The sequence below is a fragment of the Toxorhynchites rutilus genome, chromosome 3, assembly GCF_029784135.1.
Source record: "Toxorhynchites rutilus septentrionalis strain SRP chromosome 3, ASM2978413v1, whole genome shotgun sequence".
Taxonomy (NCBI): Eukaryota; Metazoa; Arthropoda; class Insecta; order Diptera; family Culicidae; genus Toxorhynchites; species Toxorhynchites rutilus.
In genome coordinates, this window is record NC_073746.1 from 187,617,883 (window position 1) to 187,645,750 (window position 27,868).

Sequence of the window (27,868 nt, forward strand, 5' to 3'; positions counted from 1 at the left end):
TACTCTCTACTCTCTACTCTCTCTTCTTTTTTTTTTTTTTTTTTTTTTTTTTTTAAAGAGGTGAGGAACGCTCTACCAGCCTTACCTGGGAAGGGTTAACCCAGACGTCGAGTGGGGATCGCACCCACAAAAACCAAGCCCTCTACTCGTTGCCTTATTCCCCCTGGGACCACATCTAGGCGACTACTTCAGGGGGCGGCTGTGCTCATGCACTTCTCGAGTTTTCAACGCTAACTAGCGTTGTCCTTCCCTTTTTCTCAATATTTTTTTCTTTCCATTCGTTATTAATTCCACTGCGCTGATGTCCTCTTCGCAGGCATTTTGAATTTACCCGTCGAGACGTGAACCGATTAGGAATTGCCCTCCAACTTGACGCGCAACCCGTCACAGCCACCCTCGCGGGGTTTCTCACCTGTCGAGACGTGAACCGATTAGGAAGCGCCCTCCAACTTGACGCGCGCCCCGTCACAGTCACCCTCGCAGGATTTCTCTTCCCAACGGAGCGCCGATTAGGCAGTGCCCTCCATCCTGACGCGCACTCCGTCACAGCTACTCTCGTGGGGTATTCACCATTTTGATCGTGGCTTCATCCTTGATGCTCGTTCCTTCGAAATGTTCGCGGTGTTCCTCCATCCAGGCCACGATCAGGCGTTGTCAGGCAGGCCTTTTGCTGTTCTCCGCGGCAGTATCCGTTTACCTGTCGAGACGTGCACCGATTAGGAAGCGCCCTCCAACTTGACGCGCGCCCCGTCACAGTCACCCTCGCAGGATTTCTCTTCCCATCGGAGCGCCGATTAGGTAGTGCCCTCCAACATGACGCGCACTCCATCACAGCAGCTCTCGTGGGGTATACACCAGTTTGAAGACGCCCTCCTTGACACTCACTCCGTCGTAGTTATTAAATCGGCATCCGTTTACCTGTCAAGACGTGCACCGATTAGGAAGCGCCCTCCAACTTGACGCGCGCCCCGTCACAGTCACCCTCGCAGGATTTCTCTTCCCAGCGGAGAGCCGATTAGGTGGTGCCCTCCAACACAACGCGCACCCCGTCACAGCTACTCTCGTGAGGTACCATCTCTTGCAACAGCCGTCGCCGTTGTTCACCTTTCACCGTCGGACGTTGTCAGCACTTTGGTCAGCCCTCCACCTTCGCTGCAGCTCCGACATGATTTGTGTGATTGCACTGCTCACGGCATTCCAGATCATCTCGTCGCGACACATCTCCTCCACAATATTCCCGACATGAAGTGCAGGCAGCCCCTCGCGCCTTTCGGTGAACCTGGGACAGACAAAAACGACGTGCTCCGGTTTTTCCTCCATATCTCCACACTCCGGACAGAGGGGTGAAACTGCGTGCCCGAACCGGTGTAGATATTGCCTGAAACAGCCATGCCCAGACAGAAACTGCGTCAAGTAAAAGTTAACTTCACCGTGTTTCCTGTTCAACCAGGTCGAAAGTACCGGTATCAGCCTGTACGTCCATCTACCATTTTCTGCCGTATCCCATTCATACTGCCATTTGTCCAACGACTCCGCTCTCATCAATTTCCGGATACCTCTGCTTTCCCGTCGCTTGTAGCACTCGCTATCTTCCGCCAGAGTGATGCAGATGGGAATCATTCCGGCGATTACACACACAGCTTCTGTCGAAATGGTCCTATAAGCACTTACGACTCGCATGGCCATGAGTCGGAATGTGCTGTTCAGCTTCCTCCGATTTCGGTGGGTTTCCAGAGCCGCCAACCAGGCAGGGCCACCATACCTCAGTATCGACGAAGATACACTTGCCAAGAGACGCCTCTTGCTGCTGCTTGGGCCAAAGCTATTTGGCATGATCCTCGCCACCACGTTGATGGCCTTTGACGCCTTCCCATATGCATAGTCGACGTGCTGGTTGAAGTTCAGCCGGTCGTCGATCATGACTCCGAGGTACTTCACCGCCCGCTTCGAAACGATGGTATGTCCTCCGACCGATACCTCTGCCCGCAGCACTGCCTTACGATTGCTCACTAACAGCACCTCGGTTTTGTGATGTGCCATCTGGAGCTTTACGCTGTCCATCCAACTACCGATCATGTCTACAGCCTCAGTCGCCAACATTTCCACTTCCTGAAGCGTCTCGCCGATTACCGTTGTTACGATGTGGTCCGCGAAGCCTTAGAACACCGTCGTACATCGTGTTCCAAAGCGTAGGACCTAGGATGGAACCTTGTGGAACTCCTGCCGAGATATTCTTCACTATCTGTCCCCTGTCTGTGTTGTATACCAGGATCCGATTCTGGAAATAACTCCTCAGTATCCTGTACAGGTAGCTACCTTCAATCTGTGTAGCGCCTCGGCGATGGCCTCCCAGCTGGCACTATTGAAGGCGTTCTTCACGTCAATCAAAATCACCGCGCAGTAACGGTCGCCTCTTCGTTTTTGTTTAAGCGAGACCTGAGCTTTCTCGATAACTGTCCGAATAGCGTCCACTGTCGACTTTCCTTTCCGTAACCCGAACTGCATTTTCGACAATCCGTGGTCATCCTCCGTGCATTTCACCAGTCTGTTGAGAATAACCCTTTCCAAGAGCTTTCCCAAAGTATCCAACAAACAAATAGGCCTATACGACGCTGGATCTCCAGGTGGCTTTCCTGGTTTCGGGAGCAGCACCAACTTTTGTATCTTCCATTCCGCAGGGAAGAGACCGTCATCCAGGCATTTCTGCAGCACCACCCTGAACATGTCGGGGAAAGCAAGGATCGCCGATTTCAGGGCCACATTGGGGATTCCGTCGGGGCCGGGTGCTTTTTTCAACGTTAGACCTTTTGCCACCGCGATGAGTTCTTCGTTGGTGACTTGTGCGTTCTCTGCTTCGTCCTCACCGTACAGTGTGGGTGGCCACGTCGGTGGGTCGTGCTGCGGAAAGAGTCCATTCACAATGACCTCGAGTTTTTCCGGACATAATTCCATGGGAGTCGTTGAACTACGGAATTTCGCCATCACGATTCGATATGCTTCACCCCAAGGATTTGCGTCGACGTCTCGACACAGCTCCCTATAGCAGTTCGATTTGCTCCTACGTATCTCTCGTTTCAAGGCGGCTCTGGTCGCTCGGAAAGACGCGCGGTGCTCCTCTCTATCTACATCGGTTCGTGCCCTCTGGACTCTTCTTCTGGCTCGTAGACAGTTAGCGCGGAGGATGCTGAGTGTCTCGTTCCACCAGTAGGCTGGACGTCGTTCATTCGTCGGGTTCAGTCTTCTCGGCATCGCTGTATCGCATGCCCTCACCAATGTTCCTGTCAGCCCGTCGGCGCTCAGATTAAGAGTTCTGCTGTCTATGCGTAGTGCTTCGACGAAAAGCTCCTTGTCAAAAACCTTTGTCCTCCACTTCCGCTCAAAGGTTTTTATATTCCGTACCGCTGCGGGATTCCGTTGGCCGACACTATACAGGATTGCCTGGTGGTCGCTGTGTGTGTATCCCTCCGACACTCTCCACTTCGTATTAGCCGCCAGTGATGGACTGCAGAAAGTTACATCGATGATGGATTCGCGGCCGTCCCTTCGAAAGGTGCTGCTAGTGCCTTCGTTCAGAAGTGTGACGTCTAGTTTTGCGAAGGCTTCTAGTAGGCTGTACCCCCTGGCGTTGGTGCATCTGCTTCCCCACTCCTCAGCCCAGGCGTTGAAGTCTCCTCCGATGATGACTGGTTTGCGGCCGCTGACCTTATCCGTGAGTACGTCCAACATCTCGTGAAACTGCTCCGCTGACCATCTTGGGGGTGCATAGCAACTACACATGAAGATTCCGTTGATTTTGACGATCACGAAACCTTCCTGTGAGCTTTCCACCACTTCTTGGATGGGGAACCTTCCCATCACTAGTATTGCAGCCATCCCTGCTTTATCCACCACCCATTTTCCGTTATCGCGAGGAACTCGGTACGGTTCTGCGATCATTGCAACGTCGCATTTAGTTTCAGTTGTTGACTGCCACAACAATTGCTGTGCTATGTCGCAATGATTGAGGTTGAGCTGGGTAACCTCCATTACTGCGAACCCGCAATCGCCTTTTTGTATGCCGGACATTTGAAGCTACCTGTGACGTGGTCGTTTCCGTCCTCCTCCTTGCACAACATGCACCTCGGTTGCTTTGTGCAGTCTCTAGCAACGTGACCTTCCGTCCCGCACTTCCTGCACAATTTCGATCTGTCAGGACCACCGCAGTTTTTCGCCTGGTGACCGAAGCCCATGCATTGAAAGCATCTCTCCATTTGCTTGGCCATACGAGGGGGAGCTTTCATCGGGCACACGGACCACCCCACTTTTATTTTACCCTTCTCCACCAGTTTATTCGCAGCTTGTTTCGAGAGCCGTATCGAGGCCGTTTGTGTCCCACCGTATGCCTTTCTCAGCCGGATTGTCATTGGCACATCGCCAAGGTCACATTGTGACTGTAACGCAGTTCTCAATTCCTCAACAGTCGTGATCTCGTCCAGATACCGGCACTCGATGGTTGATTCCTGAGAGAGAGCTCTCACCTTCGCCTCCTCCCCTAGTGACTTCTCAATGAGTTGTTTGAAAGCAGAGCTCTTAACCGCTGGATCTTTTTTAAGCTCGAAGAGCATCTCGCCTTTCTGCGTGCGCCTAGTTTTCACGACGTTCTCGCCCAGTGTCTGCAACTCCGGATCGTCTCTCACTTTCCGAAGGATAGCTGCATACGATACTCCTGCTGACACTTCAACGATCAAAGCATCGCCCTTGATTCGCTCCACTCGAGGTCCGAGTTTCTTCTTTTCCTGCTCAACTTTTTTCTTCTTCTCCTTCTGTTTTTTGCGTTTTTCTGCCTGGTTATCGACAGTACGCCATTCACTGCTTTCACCTCCTTTCGCGTTACTCAGATCGTTCTTGGCCTTTTTCAGCTCTTCTTCTTCTCCTGGGGTGTCCCTCCTTCTCTTGTCCGATCGTGTGTTCAGAGGACCCTTCGGCGTCTCAAGTATCTCGACGGGTTTCTCATTCGCCTCGAGCAGAGCCTTTTCAGCACCCTCTGCTCTCATCTGCAGCTCCTTATGCTCGCGTTCAGCAACCATGACGACCGATCTGATGCTCGTCACCAGATGTTTTATTTTTAAGTGGACATTGTTTTTGTCCTTTACGAACTCGTAAAGTTCGTTGACCTTTTTCCTAACGTCCGTGATGCTGAGCCTCCCAAGTTGCCCTTCTTGGGATGCGCTTGAGGTCAGCGTAAACAACTGGCTCTGTACGGAGCCAAGATCTCCTTGGAATGCTTGGGCAGCAAACACTTCTTGTGGTTTTGTGTTGCTTGTACTCGTTGTGGCTACTCGAGTGACAGGTGACCTCAGCATTCGTCCGCTTCTCGCGAACACATTCTCCTCTCCATCGTTTGTTGGTGTGTTATTGCAACTATTCATATTTTTCTGGGTCCCAACTTCGGGCCGCTATCTCCGCTCGTTGTACATAGTCGCTACCAGTGATCCCATGGTTATCTATGCAAGCAGTGAGGCCATGCAGGGGTTGACACGGTCCTTCATGGGGACCGTGTTCAGAGCCAGATCAGCGCAAGTCAGGAATGTGACATCTGACGCCTAGTACCTAGTGCCTGGGCCTAGACGAGCATCGAACGTACCCGAAGACTTGCCAAGTTATTACCGGGACGGGGGCAACCGCACTATTAGCCCAAACGCCATTTCAGGACGGTGTCACCCTTCCTTACTCAGGGAACTGGATAGTCCGACTGTCAGCCTCTCTCTTCTCTATCTACTCTATCTACTCTATCTACTGTCTACTCTATCTACTTTCTACTCTCTCTACTCTCTCTATTCTCCTTACTCTCTACTCTCTCTACTCTCTCTACTCTCTCTACTCTCCCTACTCTCTACTATCTCTACTCTCTACTCTGTACCGTCTCTACTCTCTACTCTCTATACTCTTCACTCTCTCTACTCTCTACTCTCTCCACTCTCTACTTTCTACTATCTCTACTCTCTACTTTCTACTATCTCTACTCTCTACTCTCTCTACTCTCTACTCTCTCTACTCTCTACTCTCTCTATTCTCTACTATCTCTACTATCTCTACTCTGTACTCTCTCTACTCTCTCCTCTCTCCTTTCTACTCTCTCCTTTCTACTCTCTCTACTCTCTACTCGCTGCTCTAAAAAAACGCACACACAAACACATACACGCACATGCACGCACAAATGAACACATGTACACACGCAGACGCGCACAGTCTCACACATAGCCGTGGAGTTGCCGGCCTAGAATAGCACTTCGGGTCTTGGTCCCTGTCCCTGTCGTATGAGGCGACTTATCGGGTGACAACGCGAGTAAGGGCGCGGTAAAGCCTATTGGAGATTGCACGGGGGAAATACCGTGTACAGGAGCAACGCAAGGAGTGCCAAGCACATCAGGATCGACGCCAGTAAGATCCTGATTACGACATACTGGTTACGACATGGAAAATGGACACGTTACGGAAACGATTTCAACACGACGCTGAAGGCTGACAGTCGTACTATCCTGTTCCCTGAGTAAGGAAGAGTGACACCTTCCTGAAACGGCGTGTGGGCTAATAGTGCGATTGCCCCCGTCCCGGTAATAACTTGGCAAGTCTTCGGGTACGTTCGATGCTCGTCTAGGCTCAGGCACTAGGTACTAGGCGTCAGATGTCACATTCCTGACTTGCGCTGATCTGGCTCTGAACACGGTCCCCATGAAGGACCGTGTCAACCCCTGCATGGCCTCACTGCTTGCATAGATAACCATGGGATCACTGATAGCGACTATGTACAACGAGCGGAGATAGCGGCCAGAAGTTGGGACCCAACAGACATGAATACCTTCGAACAATTCAACAGACGAAACGACGGGAATGAAGACACACCAACAGGAGAGGCGAGCGTGTTCGCAAGGAGCGGTGAGCTCCAGAGATCACCAATTCGCAACCAGACAGCCATAGCGAATCCTACAGGACACCAACAGGATCCACAACAAGGAGAGAGTAGCCTGATACAAGTGCTAACGCATAAAGCCAACACCACCACTTCTTTAGAAGGGCTGCAGGTCGGGAGGTCAAGCTTGATGGAGGTCAAGAAAAAAGTGAATGAACTCTACGAGTTCATTAAGGACAAAAACAATGTCCATACTAAGATAAAACATTTAGTCACAAGCATCAAATCGGCCGTTACGGCTGCTGACCGTGAACAGAAGGAGATGATCACGCGAGCAGAGGTTGTCGAAAAAGCACTCGCTGAAGCAAGGGTGAAGATGTCCGTCGAGATACAGGAGACGCCGAAGACGCCACGAAATCCACGATCGGACAAAAGGAAGAGGGATACCCCAGGGGATGAAGAAGACCTGAAGAAGGTTAAAAATGATAACCTGGGAAACAAAAAGGAAGGTGAAGGCAGTGGATGGCGCACTGTCGAAAAACAGACGGAGAAACGAAAGAAGAAAGAAGAAAAGAAGAAAGGGGTGCAGGAGACAAAAAAACCTAGGCCCCGACGCGAGCGTAGTAAGGGAGAGGCCCTGATCGTCGAGGTGAAGGAAGGAGTGACTTATGCATCACTCCTACGGAAAGTAAGGGACGATCCGGAGTTGAAAGAACTGGGAGAGAAGGTGGTGAAAACCAGGCGTACCCAGAAAGGAGAGATGCTCTTCGAGCTTAAGAGGGATCCGGCGGTCAAAAGTTCAGCCTTCAAGGAACTGGTTGCGAAGTCGCTCGGTGAGGAAGTGAAGGTGAGGGCTCTTTCCCAGGAATCAGTGGTCGAATGCAGAAATCTGGACGAAATCACGACAGACGAGGAGCTAAGACGCGAGTTGATAGAACAGTGTAAGCTGGACAATACACCAATGACGATCCGTATGAGGAAGGCGTATGGTGGTACGCAGACGGCGTCGATACGGCTCTCAACAGTCGCAGCCAATAAGATGGTAGAAACGACCAAAATAAAAGTTGGCTGGTCGGTTTGCTCGCTGAAGATGGTGCCCCGGGTGACCAAGCGGATGGAGCGATGCTTCCAGTGCATGGGCTTTGGACATCAGGCAAGAAGCTGCACAGGCCCCGACAGGTCTGAACTGTGCAGGAGATGCGGTGAGAAAGGGCACGTTGCGAGAGACTGCACGAAGCAACCGAAATGCCTGCTCTGCAAACCAGAGAACGGCAGCGACCATGCGACAGGAAGCTTCAAGTGTCCCTCGTATAAGAAGGCGTTAGCAGAGATAATTCGGAGATAATTCAGATAATTCAGATCAATCTGAACCATTGCAACACAGCTCAGCAACTGTTGTGGCAGTCGACAACAGAGACAAAATGCGACGTTGCAATCATAGCGGAGCCGTACCGAGTACCCCGTGATAACGGCAGCTGGGCGACGGATAGTTTAGGGATTGCTGCAATACAGGTGATGGGCAGATATCCTATCCAGGAAGTGGTTGGAGGTTCACATGAAGGTTTCGTAATCGCCAAAATTAATGGAATCTTCATGTGTAGTTGCTACGCACCCCCGAGATGGACAACTGATCAATTTCACCAGATGCTAGACGCAATGACCGAGGAACTAATTGGTAGAACACCGATCGTCATTGGAGGCGACTTCAACGCCTGGGCGGTGGAGTGGGGAAGTAGATGCACCAACATCAGAGGGTACAGTCTACTGGAAGCTCTAGCAAAGCTGGAAGTAACGTTACTGAACGAAGGTACCACCAGCACTTTCCGGAAAGATGGGCGCGAATCCATCATCGACGTTACTTTTTGCAGTCCGTCGCTGTTGGCGAGTACGGAGTGGAAAGTGTGCGAGTCGTATACGCACAGTGATCACCAGGCGATCCGGTACAGAATCGGTCAACGAAACCACGTGAGAGTTCGGAGGACAACAAGCTGTGAGCGGAAGTGGAAGACGAATGCTTTCGACAAGGACCTTTTCGTCGAAGCACTTCGTCTAGATAGCGGAGTTTCAGATTGGAACGCAGAAAAGTTGACAGATCTACTGGTGAGAGCATGCGACACTACCATGCCGAGGAAAGTTGCACCAAAAAATGGAAGACGCCCAGCTTACTGGTGGAACGACTCTCTCCGCAACCTTCGCGCTAGCTGTCTTCGAGCCAGAAGACGCGCTCAGAGAGCACGAAACAGTGCTGATAGAGAGGAACGTAATACGGTGTACCGAGCAGCTAGAGCCGCCTTGAAACGGGAAATTACAATGAGCAAAGCGAACTGTTTTAAGGAGCTGTGCCGAGAGGCAGATGCCAACCCATGGGGCAACGCGTATCGAGTCGTGATGGCGAAGATCAGAGGACCTGTGACGCCCGTCGAATCGTGTCCCGAGAAGCTGAAGGTCATTGTGGAGGGTTTATTTCCGATGCATGATCCTACGATATGGCCACCGACACCGTACGCCGAAATAGCTACCGAACGTTCTCAAGTTTCCAATGAAGAACTGGTAGCAGTGGCGAAGAGACTGCAGGTAAAGAAAGCGCCCGGCCCCGACGGAATCCCCAACGCGGCCTTGAAAACGGCGATTCAGGCGTTCCCGGACATCTTCAGGATAGTGCTACAGAAATGCCTGGATGATGGTCACTTTCCTAAGAAATGGAAGATCCAAAAGTTAGTGTTGCTGCCAAAACCAGGAAAGCCCCCGGGGGTACCAACATCCTATAGGCCTATATGCCTGCTGGATACGCTCGGGAAACTCTTGGAAAGGATTATCCTCAACAGACTGACGAAATGTACGGAGTGTGACCATGGTCTGTCAAAGATGCAGTTTGGATTCCGGAAAGGCAGGTCCACCGTTGATGCTATCCAGACAGTGGTTGAAAAAGCAGAGAAGGCATCACAGCAAAAGCGGAGGGGCGACCGACATTGTGCTATAGTAACGATCGACGTGAGGAATGCTTTCAACAGCGCTAGCTGGGAAGCTATTGCCGAGTCCCTACACCGTATGAAGGTTCCTGGGTACCTGTGCAGAATTCTAGGAAGCTACATTCAGAACCGCGTCCTAGTCTACGAGACGAGCATGGGGCGGACAACGTTGAATATAACGGCCGGCGTACCACAAGGCTCTATCCTGGGCCCAACGCTCTGGAACGTAATGTATAACGGTGTACTGAATCTGAAGCTTCCCAAAGGCGTGGAGATCGTGGGCTTCGCGGATGATATCGCTCTCACAGTGGCAGGCGAGACACTCGAAGAGGTGAAGATGCTTGCAATCGAGTCCATCGTCTCAGTAGAGAACTGGATGCAAGCAGCGAAACTGCAGATTGCTCATAATAAAACGGAAGTATTGTTGGTGAGTAACTGCAAAGCCGTGCAGCGAGCGGAAATTACAGTCGGGGAACACGTGATACCTTCTAAGCGTAGGTTGAAATATTTGGGAGTTATGATCGACGACCGGCTGAATTTCAACAACCACGTCGACTACGTCTGCGAGAAAGCAGAGAAGTCCATTAGCGCGATAGCGAGAATAATGCCGAATAACGCAGGACCTGCAGTAGCAAAAGGCGTCTCCTGGCTGCTGTATCCTCGTCCATACTGCGGTACGGAGCACCAGCCTGGTCTGCGGCTCTCGAAACCCACCGGAATCGTAGAAAACTGGACCGTACGTTTCGGCTCATGGCGATGCGAGTTGCGAGCGCGTATCGGACGATCTCGTTGGAGGCAGTCTGCGTTATCGCCGGCATGATCCCTATTGGCATCACTCTGGCGGAAGACAGAGAGTGCTACAGACGAAAGGAAATCAGGGGTATCCGGAAAACAGCGAGAGTAGAATCACTCTTGAAGTGGCAGCAGGAATGGGACACGGCGGAGAAAGGCAGGTGGACGTATGGGCTCATACCGGTACTATCGACCTGGCTGAACAGGAAGCACGGGGAGGTGAATTTTCATCTGACACAGTTCCTGTCTGGACATGGCTGCTTCAGGCAATATTTGCACCGGTTCGGGCACGCAACGTCGCCACTCTGTCCGGAGTGTGAAGATGTGGAGGAAACACCAGAACACGTGGTATTTGTGTGTCCCAGGTTCACCGCAAGACGCGAGGGGCTGCCTGCCCTTCATGCCGGGAACATAGTAGAGAAAATGTGTCGCGATGAGGGCACCTGGAACGCTGTGAACAGTGTAATCATACACATCATGTCCGAGCTACAGCGGAAGTGGAGGGCCAACCAGCGTAGTAATAACCCCTGACCATAGAAGAGGAACAAATGCGAGGGCTGTTGCAAAGTGTAGTACCCCACGAGAGTCGTTGTGACGGAGTGCGCGTTATGTTGGAGGGCACTGCCTAATCGGCGCTCCGTTGGGAAGAGAAATCCTGCGAGGGTGGCTGTGACGGGGCGCGCGTCAAGTTGGAGGGCGCTTCCTAATCGGTTCACGTCTCGACAGGTGAGAAACCCCGCGAGGGTGACTGTGACGGATTGCGCGTCAAGCTGGAGGGCAATTCCTAATCGGTACACGTCTCAACGGGTAAGCGGAATCTGGAGAGCAGGGTCAAGAAAATGCTGGCAATGCCTGTTGGTGGATGGAGAGAGGAACATTGCGAGGATCGTTTCGGCGGAGCGAGAGCCTAGGAGAGCATCATCAAATCGGCGGGTACCCCACGAGAGTTGCTGTGACGGAGTGCGCGTTATGTTGGAGGGCACTGCCTAATCGGCGCTCCGTTGGGAAGAGAAATCCTGCGAGGGTGGCTGTGACGGGATGCGCGTCAAGATGGAGGGCGCTTCCTAATCGGTTCACGTCTCGACAGGTGAGAAACCCCGCGAGGGTGACTGTGACGGGTTGCGCGTCAAGTTGGAGGGCAATTCCTAATCGGTACACGTCTCGACGGGTAAAAGGAAGCCTGTGCAGCAGATGTGCGTGGCGGAGTACAACGGAAACGTAAATGAGATGTATAGAGAAAAAGGGAAGGATCAACGCTAGTTAGCGTTGAAAACTCGTGAAGTGCATGAGCACAGCCGCCCCCTGAAGTAGTCGCCTAGATGTGGTCCCGGGGGGAATGAGGCTACGAGTAGAGGGCTTGGTTTTTGTGGGTGCGATCCCCACTCGACGTTTGGGTTATCCCTTCCCAGATAAGGCTGGAAGAGCGTTCCTCACCTCTATAAAAAAAAAAAAAAAAAAAAAAAACAGTCTCACACACATTGCCGTGGAGCTGCCGGCCTAGAATAGCACTTCGGGTCCAGGTCCCTGTCCCTGTCGTAGAAGGCGACTAATCGGGTGATAACGCGAGTAAGGGCGCGGTAAAGCCTATGGAGAATGCACGGGGGAAATACCGTGTACAGGAGCAACGAAGGGAGTGCCAAGCACATCAGGATCGACGCCAGTAAGATCCTGATTATGATATACTGGTAGGAAATGGAAAATGGACATGACACGGAAATAGATAACATGTGACGCTAAAGGCTGACAGTCGTGCTATTCTGCTCCCGGAGTAAGGAAGGGTGACACCTTCCTGAAATGGCGTGTGGGTTAATAGTGCGGTTGCCCCCGTCCCGGTAATAACTTGGCATGTCTTCGGGTACGTTCGAAGCTCGTCTATGCTCAGGCACTAGGTACTAGGCATCAGATGTCACATTCCTGATTTGCGCTGATCTGGCTCTGAACACAGTCCCCATGAAGGATCGTGTCAACCCTTGCATGGCCTCACTGCTTGCATAGATAACCATGGGATCACTAAAAAGCGACTATGTACAACGAGTGGAGATAGCGGCCCGGAGTTGGGACCCAATAGAACATGGAGAATACCAAAAACACACCACGAATGGATAACGAAGTAGAAGAGGCGAGCATTTTTGCCAGAAGAGGACAGGTGCTAAGGTCACCGGTGCCGAATCAGTCGACAACATCAAAAATTAGTGATAATACTTCCCTCAAGGAGCAGCCAGTGCTACAACAAAACAAGTCCAAGTTGGGAGAAGCCAAGAAGGCAAGTGAAGAGCTCTACGAGTACATCAAGTCTCGTAACAATGTCCACGCCGTGATACGAACCCTTACGATCAGAATCAAGTCTGCGCTCGCAGCAGCAGAACGTGAACAACAGTCTTGGAAGGCAAGAGCAGAAAAGGTGGAAAATGCCCTGAAAGGGGCTGTACCAAGAGAGCCAAACGAAGTGGTTTCAACTCCAACAGGAGACTCAACTCCGTTAACCGCAAAGAGGAGAAGGCAAACTCCAGAAGAAAAAAGGGCAACGAAAAAACAGAGAGAGGGTCGTGAAGAAACACGTGACGAAAATGATCTACACCGTAACGAGCATAATGAGTGGCAAAAAGTTATAAGCAAAAAACAAGGGGAGGAAAAGAAAGACAGGCCGAAACGCCGGAAGGAGAGGGAGAAATCAGACGCTCTGATCGTGTCTACAGCGGGCACTACGACCTATGCCGATATCCTACGAAAGGTTAAAGGTGATCCGTCCCTGAAAGATCTCGGAGAAAATGTGGCGAAAATAAGACGCACCCAGAACGGTGAAATGCTGTTCGAAATAAAGAAAGACCCGAAGATAAAGAGCTAATTGAGAAATTCCCCCAGGGAACAGCGCAAGTGAAGGCGCTATCTCAAGAGACAGTGATTGAATGCAGGAATCTGGATGAGATCACGACAGAAGATGAATTGAGAGAAGCCCTGTACGAGCAGTTCACTTTGGGAGATGTATCGCTGAATATCCGACTGAGAAAAGCGTTCGGAGACACGCAAACAGCGAAAATAAAACTGCCGACGAACGTAGCAAATAAGCTGCTCGACACTGGAAAAATAAAAGTCGGTTGGACGGTATGCCCCTTGAGAGTTGACCGACAATTAGTAAGATGCTTCAAGTGCATGGATTTCGGCCACCGAGCTAAGAGATGCACGGGTCCCGATAGATCCGACCACTGTATAAGGTGTGGTGATAAGGGGCACTTGGCAAAGGATTGCACCAAACCACCGAGATGCATGCTCTGCCCAACAGACTCTGAAAATACGATCTTTAAAAAGGCGATGGCGGCAATGGCAAAATGGAGATAACACAGATAAACCTAAACCACTGTGACACTGCACAACAACTGCTATGGCAGTCTACAGCAGAAACAAAATGCGATGTGGCGATCATAGCTGAACCGTACCAAGTCCCTTCGAGCAATGGAAATTGGCTGGCCGATAAAGCCAACATAGCCGCACTAATGACGATGGGGAGATACCCAATACAAGAAGTGGTATCCACCGCATACGACGGGTTCGTGATTGCCAAAATTAACGGACTCTTCGTATGCAGTTGTTATGCACCCCCGAGATGGACGATTGAGCAATTTGACAGGATGCTCTTTAATTTGACAGAACAGCTCATCGGACGGAATCCCGTTGTTATCGGTGGGGATTTTAATGCTTGGGCAGTGGAGTGGGTGAGCAGACTTACAAATGCAAGGGGATTTAGCTTGCTCGAGGCCTTGGCAAAGCTGAATGTAAAACTGCTAAATGAAGGATCCACCAGCACCTTCCATAGAAACGGTCGGGAATCCATTATAGATGTCACATTTTGCACCCCGACACTGGCACCAAATATGAACTGGAGAGTCTGCGATAGCTATACTCACAGTGATCACCAAGCGGTTCGCTACACAATCTGCAATAAGAATTCATCAACAAGACGAGGGATGATAGAAGACGGTCGAAAGTGGAAGATAAAATTGTTCGACAAAAATCTCTTTCTGGAAGCACTCCAAATGGAGCGACCTGTCACCAATTTAAATGCAAGCGAATTGACAGAGAGTGTTGTCCGAGCATGTGACATCGCAATGCCATGAAAAATAACGCCAAAAAACGAACGACGATCGGTCTATTGGTGGAATGAAACAATTAACTCTCTCCGGACGAGCTGCCTCCGAGCCAGGAGAAGAATGCAAAGGGCTAAGACTGTAACTGACAGAGCAGAGTGCAGGGTAGCGTTCAGAGAGGCAAGAACCTTACTTAAGCATGAAATCAGTCGCAGTAGACGGAACTGTTTCAAAGAGCTGTGCCGGGACGCAGAAGCGAACCCCTGGGGTAATGCTTATAGAGTGGTGTTGTCAAAACTCAAAGGTCCATCGATACCCAGAGAAGGGTGCCCAAATAAATTGAAGCGTATCATAGAAGTGCTCTTTCCGCAACACGATTCGGTGAGTTGGCCACCTACGCCGTACAATCATGATGAAGAAAACGTAGAGAGGGTGTCAATAGACGAGCTGATAACAGCAGCAAAGAAGCTGAAGGTGAACAAAGCCCCAGGTCCAGATGGAATTCCCAACGTGGCACTCAAAACAGCGGTGCAAGCATACCCCGAATTGTTTAGGGAAACGCTGCAAAAATGCATGAATGAAGGAAACTTTCCAGATATCTGGAAGAGGCAGAAATTGGTTCTACTGCCAAAACCAGGAAAGCCACCTGGTGAGCCATCCTCTTATAGGCCCATTTGCCTTCTGGACACTCTAGGGAAACTGTTGGAGAGGATCATTCTCAATAGAATAACAAGGTGCACAGAAAGTGAGCACGGTCTCTCGAAGATGCAGTTCGGGTTTCGGAAAGATAGATCCACAGTGGATGCTATCCTGTCAGTCACTGAGACAGCCAGAAAAGCACTGATGAAGAAAAGGTGTGGAGATCGCTACTGTGCAGTGATAACGATCGATGTAAAGAATGCATTCAACAGTGCCAGCTGGGAAGCCATCGCCGAGGCGTTGCATAGATTGTTAGTTCCCGACTATGTGTGCAAGATCATGAAAAGTTATTTCCAAAACCGGGTTCTTATCTACGACACAGAGACAGGACGAAAAACGTACAATATCACAGCGGGTGTCAAGGATCCATCCTAGGTCCAACGCTGTGGAACGGGATGTACGACGAAGTGTTAACGCTGAAGCTTCCGCAGGGCGTGAAGATAACTGGCTTCGCAGATGATATTTCGCTGACAGTGATTGGCGAGACAAGAGAGGAAGTTGAAATGTTGGCTACAGAGTCAATTCAAATTGTTGAAGAATGGATGAAGAATGCAAAATTACACATAGCACACCAGAAAACAGAAATGGTGCTGATCAGCAATTGCAGAGTGGTGGATCAAGCAGAAATTATTGTTGGGGATCACAAAATTACGTCCAAACGAGAGCTGAAATATTTGGGTGTAATCATCGATGACCGACTTAAATTCAAGAGTCATGTAAAATACGCATGTGAGAAAGCAGCAAGGGTCGTGGCAGGGATGGCAAGAATTATGCCGAATAATGCAGGACCATGTAGCAGTAAGAGGCGCCTTCTTGCCAGTGTATCCACGTCGATACTCCGTTACGGCGGCCCGGTCTGGGTGGCAGCACTCGGAGTGAAACAAAATCGTACTCTGCTAAACAGAACACTTAGAGTAATGGCGATGAGAGTAGCGAGCGCATATCGGACGATATCTGCGGAAGCAGTATACGTCATAGCGGGAATGATTCCCATCGACATCATTCTAGTCGAAGACAGCGTATGCTACAAACAAAAAACGACGAATGTGCAAAGAAACAGAGAAGTGCGGAAAAGAGCAAAATTAGACTCGATTCAGAAGTGGCAGCAGGAATGGAACAACACATCCAACGGTCGATGGACCCATCGATTGATACCGAACATCGCAAATTGGATTGATCGCAAACATGGTGAAGTGAATTTCCACCTGATGCAATTTCTGTCAGGCCACGGATGTTTCCGACGGTACTTGCACAGATTCGGACACGCAAGTTCACCGTTCTGTCCTTTGTGCGATCAAATAGAAGAAACACCGGAGCATGTGGTTTTTGACTGTCCTCGAGAAGATCAAAGAGTAACCAGAACAAACATTGAGCAATGAGTGCATAAGCACAGCCTCCTCCCCGAAGTAATACCAATTGGTGGTTCCGGGGAAGGTCTGGTATGAAGTACAAGGAGGTGCTTTTAGTGAGTAGAAATCTCACACTACCCAGTCAACATGGCGATTGGGTGTCTATTGAAGATCTCCACCTCCTTGCCAAAAAAAAAAAAAAAAAAGTCTCACACACAAAAAAACGCATCGCAGCTGCTGACTGCTCACTCTCTCACACTGTTTTTGATTACATCAACCAATCAACTAACCAAAACACACACTCCCGCAAACGCACACGCACACGTAAATGCAAACACACACACACACGCACACACAAACACATACACGCAAATGTACACGCAAACGAACACACGCAGACGCACACACTCTCTCACACAAAAAACGCATCGCAGCTGCTCACTGCTCACTCTCTCACTATGTTTGTGTTTACGTCAAGAATACGAACATTTACGACCGTTTACGACTGTTCACGACGACCGCGCTTTATTTTTTTAGCGATTTTATTTATAGTAAGACATCCCTCCGTCACCAATAAGCAATAGTGACTTCAAAGAACCTCTTTGTAGGCTATTTGATTTTTATAAATTTACCTACTATCATAGCAGGGGATTTTAACGCACATGGTCAAGTCTGGAACGCTCATCATCCTACGTGTCCCAGAGGAAAACTGGTGACAAATCTCCTTATAATCTTGAACGACGATACACAGCCAATGATAAATCTCCCAAATATCACTCCATCCATCATTGATTTAACTAGCGAATAAAATAGATTGGAAAATTCTAGACGAGGAAAACAACGCTATATTTTTTTATATTTAGTTAACAGTAATCACAAAATAATATTATTTGGAATACGTAACTAATTGAAAAAATACAACAAGAACACAGAAGATTTGAACAAGAAAAAAATAATTGAGGATATCAACTATATTGACATTAACAAAATGGTATCATCACATGATATAGTCCCACTATATACGGAACATATACAGAAATCCAAATACACTATCAGGAACGAAAAACATACACCTAAAGCTTGATGGAATAACGTTATTTATTTAACAATTTATCAACACGTTGACATTGAACCTTAATGATACTAACTACTTAACTAATTGTCTTAACTTAATAACATTTGAGCTTGTCTAAGACGATTTTTTTTTCTGTTCCTTGATATATGAAAATCGATGTTTTCAAAATGGCGATTGAATGTTCGAGCCATGCTAGCAACAGGCTCAATTGATACGAAAATCCTCCAGAATCGACTAGCATGACTCGATTAATTCAATAACGTATAATAATAAACAATAATGGAATACAATTAAAAAATCAGTGGTGGTTGCACTGGAAAAAATAATGTACATTTACTAAATGACAGCAGTTTAGCAACAGAGTTTCTACAGAGTAACTTCCCACAAATATCACACGACATACAATTCAATGAAAAACCAATTACTAACCGAAAAGTAATCAATTACCAAGAAATAGATAGGCTAATATGTTCACGAAAACATAGTTCCACTCCAGGAATAGATTGCATATCGTTTTTTATGCTGAAAAGTACAAATCCTACCTAATATAATGAACAAAATCATAGAGATTTTAAGCAGTCTTCAGGAAACATACGCAGCGCTGCGCTTGAGTTTAACTTTCATCAGCGCACGTTCAAAGCAAACGCGTATTTGTAGTAACGCATATTGGATCAAGATTCAATTGATACTTTATTTAACTTTTTCAAACGGGTTCTCGTCTGGTCCTCCATCCACATTAAGTATGATTACCGGCCTGATTATTCATTGAAGCTGAGTAATCCCGAATTCAGGCAGTTCGCTCACCCTTTTGAAATCGAGCCCATGATCCTATAATAAGCTTAAACCGGAGAACTGTCAACACATGAGGACACATGAAGTTACTATACGGCTAACGCTTAGGGTATGGACAGGACAGGAATTTTTCATTCTAAACTAATTAATCGGGTATGTTTTTGTTCCGTCTGCTGGGAACTGTGGGGTGGACTGTATATGTTTGGTGTTGCTCCACTCATGGAGGCAACGGGTGCATGGAAGCAACACTCGTGATCCTCACGCATTATTCGACGGGGAGACCTTGTGGCTCCGCTCCGTGCTGTGAAAGGCCCAAACTTTGGGATGTGCTTCGGAAACGGCTTGACCAGTACAGAATTAACACATGGTGTTTGACTACTATTTACACATTGTACATAATTTATTATTCACTAAAATTTCTCCTCATGTATTTTGTTTACACTGATCGACAATTCTCTACTACTGCAATTAAAACTCTGCTGCTCTGGATTTGCACTTTTGCACTTGCTGCTTGCTCGACGGATGAATCACGACTCGTGCTCGGTCGGGGAGCTATATTTGTATGAAGTGTTGCACCCTGATTTTTCAGGATTTCCCAGACTTTATAGCACGCTTCCTGATATCCTGACGAACACTCAATTTATCCTAATTTTTCTGAAATGATCCTGATTTTGACTGAATTTTGTACTCTTCACATTATTCGTAATCAATATACTGGTTTCCATGCCAAAGTTTTCTGTCTTGATAGTTCTCCGGTTCGCACTTGTGTATATCTTGAATTAAGTTAAATTCCCTAGATGCAAAGCTGTACTTAACTTTTTTTTATCTCTACCTTCAATTGTTTCGCGACTTTCCAAAACAGTGCTAGAAAATTTCATGGAACCAGATTGCCTGACGACTTTATGAAATTACAACGAGATTAAGTTTGAAAAACAACATTGCTTTATTGAGGATAATGTGTATGTAGATGTATCCCTACAGTTATTAATGTAGAGTTTATATTGACTGTGGATTCAAAAATTTTCTCTTGAGTAATTTTACAAAGATTGTATATATATAATTTGTTCGTCTGATTCAAAGTAGAATCAACTTTAATGATGGGACTATGGTAAATATATCTATAACCGTACTAAATACCAAAAAATTAGAAAAAATTCAACAAGTCTTCCACTGCTGAAATGCTTTCCTCATTTGTTGAGTGAAGATTCATTCCAAAGCATAGATGATGAATTCAGTGAATATTTGAATATTCATTTCTCTGCAATTGGCTGTAGTGATGCTGTAGGTTTTTCAGAAAAAAAAATATAAACGATCAAAAAGTCAGGTAAAACACTAGCATTTCCGCTTATGCGAGGATATGTACCATGCTTATTAATTCTTTTACTTATCCGGTCTTCGCCAGAAGGAAGATATACTCTATTTCTGGTGGGATTTAGAATGGATTCTGTATTATGAGCTACTACCAAGCAACCTGTTTCTCACATGTATGGCTCGCAGCAGTTTTCGACGAGGAATCTAACATTTTTTGGGAGGATGGAATATTTAAGCGAAAAGAAAGATGGCGAAAGATTGAGAAACAGAACTATGGATATAAAATTATGTTATAATAAGCTGATTGGAAATGATGTTTTTGTTTTTCCAAAATCGAGATTAACTTTTCGGACAACCGAATATGAACTATCCTGATTTATCCTGATTTTTATTTTCATTCTCCCTGATTTTTTGAAATTATAGTTGGCAACCCTGGTTGCACCAGAACAGGAAAAGGGATGGGGACTAACGATTCATGTTTTTTTCCTCTCTCTTTCTCTATTCAGTGCTTTTGACGGACTGAACAGTTTTCATTCAAAATTCTATTTTTTTCAAAAGTCGTCCAACCATTTGATGGTTCAGCAGATGCTCCTAAAATCTATTGTTTTGTTCTCGTCCAGTTTAGAAGCTTCTATTTATACATCTTCAACATCTACGGAGATATCTTCAGATGCTTTTCTAAATCTCCATAGTTTGGTCCTGGAACATCAGCTTTGATGTATTATTCTTGGCATATATAACTCAAGAAAGTAAGATAAAGTGTTCCGAATTAATATGAGTTAATTCAGGTGTTTCAGTTTCTTTTATTAAATTCAACAATTAATAGCAAAACGCAGTTTAAAAAACAGTAAAATAAGATTTCGGTCGTAGTTAAATCTCTCTAGGATTCCGGGCGATTCAGCATTATCAATGGTTCGAGCTTCAATATTTCCTGAACTGATTTAATCGCTTCTTCTCGCTTTGATTTTTAATTCATTTGAACAATAAATTTTCAAAGGAAATTAATTTTAACAACAGTATGAGTGCACTTTTGGAATTTACATTCTCTGTGCTTTAGTAAGAAAAGATGAACGATGTTATTCATTTATTATAACGCTATATGAATAAAATAGATGAGATGGAACAAAAATTATTAACCTCAAACCATTATTGCAACGTTATTTTAAAAAATCTGTATTTAAACCGAAAAAATTGTAATCTGTAATCACTATGATGAGGCAAATGATGAAACAACTAACTGTGGATAATGGAAATCCGACGTGCCCCACGATTTTATTTTAGTCTCATCATTGCCCTAGATTAATGAAGGAAGGGATGTGATAACTACTAGCTGCTACTTGCCTAATTATTTTCTAGCTTTTAGTTCATCAAACCGATTAACTTAAAAAATTTTTTTTATTTTCTAGTTTTTAGTACATTATCTGTATGATTAGTATACTTCTGTACAACAAAACCATTAATTTTTTTTTACCTAATTTTCTTCGGAATATGTTGATGATGTACTGCATTCTATTAGACAAATCATTTCATTCGATACCGATATTGAGAGAATTACAAAAAAATACATACACCTTTTTGAATTTATATTGTTCATAATGTAGTGTGTTCTCCAAGTCAAGTCATTCAGCCATTTTTTACCGGCGGCCAATTCGTATTTTTCAAGATAATGGAATACACAGTATTATAATGACGGCAGAGAGAAAGGTGTGTTCCAAATTTCAGATCAATAAGTCAAAAGGAACGGGGTCAATTTTTTATTAATGTGGGACAACCCTATATACATACAAACTTACATACAAACAGGTCAAGTTGAATGAAACTGTTTAAAAAAGTAATGTTTTGTTACAGCGACCATCTTGAATTTGAATTTTCCATAAATAGCTGTGATCTACTGGCCAAGCCCCTTTACTCGATACCCATATTGATTTTGAAAATTGTTTTTGAAAGCATAGGCAGCCGTGGCAGTGTTCCGAGCTCTGCAATACAAGGTTCTTACCCAATGTTAAAGTTGCTAAAACTTACATTATAGACCCATTAAACGTAAAAATAATAATTGTATTGATATCAACACAATTTTATTCTATTGATTTTCATGACAAGAAACGCTATAACTCAGGAATAACATTTTATTGAGTGGTTTTTATATCTGTTTCGATGATGTTGTCTGGCATCAGTGTTGAAAAAATAACGATGTTTTCACCAATACAAACAAAACCATTGCCGTAAATTGGAAAATGAAAATTGAACTTTCAAAGCAATAGCTCGAGTTTTTGCGACAGCAGATGAAAATATCTTGTGAGTAATCGATTAGAGTTTGGTTGATATTACTTGATGGGAAGTGTGCGAAAACAATCATTTTCTTCACACTGTTTCGCAAAATGATTGATTTTCGGGCGAGGGGTGAGGGAGGGAGATGAAAGAAATGAGCGCCATTGTGGCAGCAATTTGTGGCTAGCTTCCACCTTCACCTTAAAGAAAAAATGTAATCCGCCATTTTGTTGTGGCGGCCATTTTGGATTTGAATTTTTCATAAATAAGGCGTCGTGCACAAATTACATAACGCTAAAAATGCGGTTTTTTGACCCCTTTCCGCCCCTGTATAACAATAAGTTACGCAAAATATACCCTCCGCCCCTCATGTTACGTAACGCAAAATCAAAGTCGTTTGAAAAATTTTCATTACATTTCAGATTTTATTAAATAATGAAAATATCAACGTAGAAAATCTGTCCAGGCCTGAATCAAAGATTATTCGAATGAAGTTTGACATAGAATTTCTAGAATTTCTAACAAACAGAGAAAGAAAATCAATGCTTACATATGTTGGGATTGGACTTTCAATCTAGTGTTTGACTGAGAGTAACAGGGACTGGTATAAATTGATGTTGATTTATACAAAAATAACTGTTCGTTTTCAGAAGTTCGAGACTGAATCGAGCATCGAGATTTGTCACTGCTCAACAAAAGGTGTCATAAAACTGAGCACTTTAACGTATGATGGCCATTTTCTTGCTCCCTTTATTCCAGCGTTTTAGTGACATTCCGTGTTTTGAATGCTTAAAAAGAGAAAGATAGATTTTTGACCAGTACGGAGAATGAGTTAAATGTTCTTTCATACGATGAAACATTACAATACTAGACTATTTCGATTGCTTATGGTCTGCTCTTCAAGACAAGCTATATAGATTGAATTTACCTGATGCTTGAAGTAACCAGGATACCGTTAATTGAAAAAAATATATGGTGGTCCTGAACCAGCTCTCTGTGTTTGCTTCGTAGTTATTTGACACGTTACCTTATGTGCTTAACATCAATTGGGGGAAGGCATTTGCAATTTAGGAGGTCTGATCAGGGCCATCTTACCCTATATATTTGACTAAATTTGAAATTCACGCACGTCTGATTTTTTATGCTGTCTGTCATTCTACCGATGGGTCCTGTTTCAGATCAACTCATCTGCGCTGTATTCACATTGAGATGCCTAATCTTGTATGTGTGTGTGAGGGACAGAATAACAGATATAATCGGGAATGGTCAGATTGAGCCATATTTGATTTCCATCGGGACTAAACAATTTTGTATAAATTCCAACAGTGACTACTCCTTGTTCCAACGCAGCTGTTTCTGTCGCTCGACTGCTTGCAAAGAGTACTGGGATGTACTCACGTGACGAGGAAAATCTTCTGAATATCCTACAAATTCCGCTTACTCAATTTGGGAGTTTTCGGGCTTAATATATTCGGCTTTAACGAGATATCCATCGATTGCTAGGTTGTTCCACAGATCATCTAACGATTTCGCTGCATACTCAAAATGTTTCGCCTCCAGTTTTCGATCCCTTGTTTTGAGGTTTTCATCCATCAAGTTTTCATTTCAAGTGAGATCAATAATTATCATGCGGAAGTATTATTCCTTCTAACTCCTAGAAAGAAGAGCCTTCCGACGTTCAACTCGGTTGAAAGCCATGCGTTCTGGACCAATTGCAACAAAGAATATTGCGCCAAGATTATTGATTAAAATAAAATTGATTAAAACGATGAATATATCTATTACATTTTTAAAACGAGTGTTCTCGTCTGGTCCTCCATCCACATTAATTATGACTACTGGGTTAATAAATCTTTGATATCGAATAATTTCGAATTCAGGGGGCTCGCTAACTATTTCTAAAATCGAGCCTATGCATTTGAAGAACAGTGCCTTCTTGATCAAATTGCAACGTACGTTGGATCACTGTATCCAACTGATTCAGAATGACCAAAGTGCCCTAGCTTCTTTTTGCACCTGTGATAACCGATGGAATAAGCTTATGTTTAGCAACTATGAAAAATAATTACCTGAAAGATTAACGCGGTATTCGAGATGCATTAATCGGTCTTGCCTATTAACCGCGGTTTGGCCCATTACAACACGAGCCCTCATTCTTCGGCATAAGCTTCGAGTAACCGGTCATGTGCTGTGAGCGTCTCCGTTAAAGCATTGTTTTCGGTTACCGTTGGCTGTTATTTTTTTTATCGCCCGGGTGTGCTTTTTTCGCGCGTTTTCGAACTGTTCGAGATATCGTAAAACGCAGTGTGAACTCGGAATTAGTGAGAAAAGCAGAATCATCAAAGCCTGGCAAGGCCAGCCGGCTTTCAGTTTTCGCCGATTTGTCGCCATCGCAATCGAAGTCGGACATCGGTGCTCAGTTGCACGCACACAATACCAGCGCGATTCGCTGCTCACTTACAGCAGTGTGAAGGAGAGCATCACTTCTTAGTGGTGTGTGATAGTGCCGAGCGCTCAAGCGCTCCGATTGAGAAGCAAGCAGCGGTTGCCAGTTCATCAGCACTGGGGTGCATTGTGGTGAATAGAAATAAATAAGATATAAGATTTATTTTTTTTTCATTTTTTTTTTAATTATTATTATTATTAAAACAAAATAATAGATTATAAGTACCAATTACAGAATGGCAGAAGGAGGGGGAGGATCTCCAGATAAAGAGATCTCTGATGATGACTCCCCTCTGGTTGAAAAAACTAATAAAGGAACAGCGAAGACACTTAAACGCGTTCCTACATCAGAGGATGTTTCGTCCGGGGACGAGTCTGCTAACTCTAGCAAGCCCCCCTCTAAAAAACCTGCAAATATCTCCTCTCCAACCCCCCTCGCTCCTACCCCAGCTCAGATTTCGCCTCCCCATCCTGTTGTCCCCGATCCCCTTCAATCCTCGTCATCTCCTTCTCCTCCTGTTGTCTTCTCTCCACGTGTCAAGGTCTATCCTGAAGATGCACCTGGAACTGGTCCGTGGGTTGTTTTCTTCAGGCCTAAGCCAAACGGAAAAGCACTTAATGTTATTCAGATCATGAAAGATCTGGCAAGATACTCCTCCGTGACAGAAATTACGAATGTTAGACCGACCAAACTGCGTGTTGTCGTGGCTGATCGGAAAGACGCAAACGGTATTGTCGTCGACCAGAGGTTTACCCTGGAATATCGTGTCTACGTGCCTTCCCATGACGTAGAAATCTCGGGGGTGATAACCGAAACGGGTCTGACGTGCAAATCAATTATGGAAGGAGATGGCAGATTTAAAAAGCTGCCTTTGATTAAGGTTAAAATCTTAGAATGCCGACAACTCGGCAAAGTCTCCCAGGAAGGGAAAGAATTGAAATTTACGCCGTCCGACTCGTTTAGAGTCACTTTTGCTGGCTCCGCCCTCCCTGACTACGTTATGGTGGACAAATTGAGGCTACCGCTGCGACTCTTCGTGCCAAAGCCCATGACTTGCCTGAAATGCAAGTCAGTTGGTCACACAGCAGCTTACTGCGCCAACAAGGAGCGCTGTGCCACTTGCGGAGAGCAACATGTGGACAAATCCTGCAGTGCGATTGAGCAAAAGTATCCATATTGCGGAGGAACTCCACACGTGCTCTCGGCTTGTGAAACTTACAAGAGTCGCTGGGAGAAGCAGAAGCGCTCTTTAAAGGAACGCTCGAAGCGCACTTTTGCGGAAATTTTGAAGGGCGCTTCTCCATTGGCCCAACAGCAACAACCTTTAACCGCAAACAATGTCTTCGCTTCGCTGCCAGTTGACGAAATGGAAGCGGATACAGCTAACGAGGGCACACCGTACATCTTCCAAGGGAATCCCCGGCGCAAAAATGTGACCACTCCCAAAGTTCAAGGACAAGCCCCTCCGGTTATACCCTCTGTTAGCATGCCTAAAAAATCGAGTGCAGCGGATAAGCAAAATCAGGTTCCTCCTGGCTTCCGTGGGAATAATTCACCTTCGAACGACCCAGCACTCGAAGGGACATCAAAAACCCCAACTGTCCCTATTTTACCGTCAAGTTCAACTTCCCAATCGGGATTTATAAAGTTGACTGACCTTGTGGCTCAAATCTTCACATGCTTTAATGTTTCCGACTCCATCAGAACCATTGTCATATCAATGCTTCCAGTATTAAAGACAATTTTGCAACAATTGATGCAAACATGGCCCCTCCTTGCAATGATTATCTCTCTTGATGTCTAATTCAAATAGAGAGGTCGGAGATATCACTGTTTTACCGTGGAATTGTCGTAGTCTTATCCCTAAATTGGATACATTCAAATTTTTAATTCATAAGTTCAATTGTGGTGTTTTTGCTCTATCCGAAACCTGGCTCTCTTCTCACAATGATCTCTCTTTCCACGATTTTAATATAATACGCTTGGACCGCGATGACAGATACGGAGGGGTACTATTGGGGATCAATAAGTGTCACTCATTTTTTAGAATTGACCTTCCACCTATTGGAGGGATTGAAGCTGTTGCTTGTCATGCAAACATCAGAGGAAAATACCTCTGTATTGTCAGCTTGTATTGGCCTCCGAGAGCTGCGGTTAGCCGCAAGCAACTTGTTGACATGTGCTCACCCCTTCCTGAGCCACGATTGATCTTGGGAGACTTCAACTCTCACGGAACTGCCTGGGGGGAACAGTACGACGACAATCGTTCACTGTTGATATATGATCTTTGTAACAGCTTCAATATGACACTTTTGAACACTGGGGAAACAACACGTGTACCTAAACCTTCTGCTAACCCAAGTGCTCTTGACCTCTCGCTTTGCTCGAATTCACTATCGTTAGATTGCAAGTGGAATGTAATCCAGGATCCCAACGGTAGTGACCACTTGCCAATCAAAATTTCTATCACCAATGGGTTGAATTCTTCTGAATCAATAAACATGGCATACGACCTCACAAGACACATTGACTGGAAAAAATATGCGGACGCGATTGCTCTAGCCATCAATTCCAGAGATGGTTTACCTCCATTGGAGGAGTATAACTTCCTTTCTCGTTTGATCTATGACAGCGCGGTTCGCGCTCAAACGAAACCCATCCCAGGCTCCACTATTCGTCGAAGGCCTCCCAATCCATGGTGGGATAGCCAATGTTCCAAGCTTTATCAGGATAAATCGAACGCATTCAAAGCTTTTCGGAAACGTGGAACCATTGAAAATTTTCAATCGTATTTGGACCTTGAAAATCAATTTAAAAACTTGATCAAAGGGAAAAATCGTGCTTATTGGCGAAATTTCGTGGGAGGTTTGTCACGAGAAACGTCAATGAAAAAATTATGGAAAGTAGCTCGAAACATGAGAAATCGCTCTTCAACAAATGAAAGCGAGGAATATTCACATCGATGGATTTTTAATTTTGCACGGAAGGTTTGTCCTGATTCCGCTCCTGTGCAAAAAATTGTTCGAGATATACCACAAGATAGGTGCGATCTTGATTCCAAGTTTTCGATGGTAGAATTCTCTCTTGCTCTCCTTTCATGTAACAATTCTGCTCCGGGATCGGATAGAATTAAGTTCAACTTGCTGAAAAACCTCCCTGATGTGGCGAAACATCGCTTGTTGAATTTATTCAATCG

General features: G+C 45.9%; 1 protein-coding gene across 4 annotated transcripts in view; it reads right to left on the reverse strand.

Annotated features, from left to right (window-relative positions):
- LOC129775374 (guanine nucleotide exchange factor subunit Rich) overlaps nt 1-27,868 on the reverse strand; it is a 70,947-nt gene that overhangs the window by 29,056 nt on the left and 14,023 nt on the right. The window contains exon 1 of one of the 4 annotated variants that reach the window (XM_055780059.1): nt 24,296-24,760. The exons of the other annotated variants lie outside the window; for them this stretch is intronic. The gene's annotated coding sequence lies outside the window, so the exon portion shown is untranslated. Of the gene's footprint in view, nt 1-24,295; nt 24,761-27,868 lie in introns of those variants that run through there. 4 annotated transcript variants of the gene reach the window in all.